The following is a 2,609-nucleotide window of genomic DNA, read 5'->3' on the forward strand; positions in this document are numbered from 1 at the left end:
ACAGCTCTAGCCAGTTGCTCAGGAGAAATGGATCCAGTTGTAAAAATGCTAGAGAACTTCTCGGCAAATAGATCATAAATTTCGGGATCAGAGTTCACTGTGTCGCTATTCAGGAACATGTTAGATGGAAGTCCTGATTCTCTTCGCTGATTTTTCACGTGCTTCCAAAAAGATTTCGGACTGCTTTTGAAATTCTGTTGTAACCGATTAATATAATTCTGGTAGCAACGCTTACTGGCTTTCTTATAGGCAGAATTCAATTTGCGATATATGTCCTTAGTGTAGAGGGACTTATGCTTGTTGTAGTTGCGTAGTGCGCGCTGCTTGGCCGTCTTAAGTCTCCGAAGACTTCCAGTAACCCAGGGGGTCCGTAGATTGGTAGCCGTGCTGCGTTTCGGCACATGACGATCGATGATATAATTCAGGATGTTCGCAAACGTCTCCGCAGCTGCATTGGGATTAGAGAAATCGAGCTCAGCCTTCCAATCCACGGATTGCAGGACGAGGGATATAGCTTCGAAGTAAACGTTCTTAAAATCGTGATAGAAGGAAGCGATTTTCTCTTCTGAGCCGTGTATTTTAGTGATATCGAGTGAAATCACTAAGGCTGGATGATGCGGGACAGTTTTAACAAGAGGAGCAGGAGCAGATTCAATCGCCGGATTCTTGATCCCTTCGTTCACGAAGCAGAGATCAAGCATACGACCGTTTTCGTTTTCAATTTTGTTTATCTGTCGAAGAGTCGCGGTACTCAAGGAATCTAGGAAGATGTTGGAGGATGCCGAGAATGAAGAACGAGCAGGATCCGGAAATAAAAAGCCGCTTGGGGAGGAGCACCACTTCAAACCAGGTAGATTGAAGTCACCGATGATGAGTATGTCGTCTGCCGGAGAGCAAATCGAGCTTACTTTAGAGAGGCAGAGCGAAAAAGATTCAGCTAAAGCCAAGTCTCCAGAACGGTCAGGGGGCACGTACACTACGCACAAGTAGAGTTTCCGATCTCCGAAATCAATGCGAATCCAAACAAGTTCTAAATTGTCCCAGGAATCGTCTTCAATTGGCTGAGCTGGAAACGTAGATTTTACGGCAAGTAACACTCCACCACCAGTAGACTTTTTGCTGTTACGAGGACTACGGTCGCAACGGAACACTGCGTAATCTGGGCCGATAATCTGACTAGAGAGGGTCCGGTCGTTGAGCCCGGTTTCGGTGAAGGCAATGACGTCGTAGCAGGAACACGAAGTCGCCAACAAGTAGTCAATCAAACAACTATTAACACCACCGACGTTCTGGTAAAAAAATGTTGAAGGGTTCGGGCGATTCCAACGTAGCGCGGGATCGATGATCACTAGAAAGGTAAATTCCATCACGCGGGAAAAAACACTTAGTGATATCATACTTGCCAGAAAGCGCTGGCTGGAGAACCTCTTCGCCACAGACGAACTCAGGGCCGGGACGACTGATGACGCTGGCAGGGAACAGCGCGACTGAGTCGAAGGGCTCAGGGGTCTCCGTAGTTCCTAGTTCGTTGCGTCCCGGTGCTGGGGGCCCGGAAGTAGTCGTATGATTAACAAGGTTCGGAAGATCTAGCGGGATGCATCTGTGGTGGAACGGAAACAGGATACGCGAATGGCAAGTTCTAGACATAAACTGGTACTTGCCTGTAAAAGAGGTCTGGAGAACCCCGTCACCTCCAACGAACTCAGGGCCAGGACGACTGATGACGCAGGCAGGAAACAGCGCGACTGAGTCGAAGGGCTCCGGGGTCTCCAAAAGGCTCGAATCGATGCTTCCTGGTGTTGAAACCCAAGTAGAGGTAGGTAAAGTAACGGGCGTGGCATGTTGATAGCGCATGCAGGATCTGTGGCTAGGTGAAACTTCATCACACAAGGAAAAAGTTATCAAACGAGATGAATACTTGCCTGAAGATGCAGGCTGGAGAACCTCGCCGCCACAGTCGAACTCAGGGCTGGGATGACTGATGACGCTGGCTGGAAGCTGCGCGACAGAGTCGAGGGGCTCAGAGGTCTCCCAAGTGCCTAGTTCGTTGCGTCCCAGTGTAGAAACCCAACAAGTAGTAGCTAGTCCTTTCTGAACCGGTAAAGCTTCGCAATACAATCTCAAGAGAGCTGAGGTCTCATCGTCGTTATCAGCTGAAGTGGGAGCCAGATGATTCCCACGATCCTCGAAGGCACTAGATGAGACTACCTCTAGGAAACTGGTCCGATCGTGGGCGTAATTGGCACTACATTCGGGGTAGCTGGTTCCCCAACCGACCGAATGCGTTGAACAGATGGTACAGGAGTCAGAGGCCGTCGGCTGTAGTTTTTTGGCTGGTCCACAAATTCACGAAAGAGTATTCCAGAAGGCCAGGTCATAGGACTCAAGGCGATATTTTTGTGCACTGGGTCCAGTCCGATTTTGAATGAAACATATCTCCTAGTAGAGCCGTCAACGCCTTTGGGAAGCAATCGTTTCACCTCTACCGGCATGGTTGAATCCAGGCAGCGAGAAACTATGGTTTCAACGTCTGCGTCCGTGATCTGGGGCTGAAGACCAGCTAAATACAGCCAGAACTTGGGTGTCGGGGGTGGAGGTACGATAAACGG

The sequence above is a fragment of the Uranotaenia lowii genome, chromosome 3 (assembly GCF_029784155.1).
Source record: "Uranotaenia lowii strain MFRU-FL chromosome 3, ASM2978415v1, whole genome shotgun sequence".
Lineage (NCBI taxonomy): Eukaryota > Metazoa > Arthropoda > Insecta > Diptera > Culicidae > Uranotaenia > Uranotaenia lowii.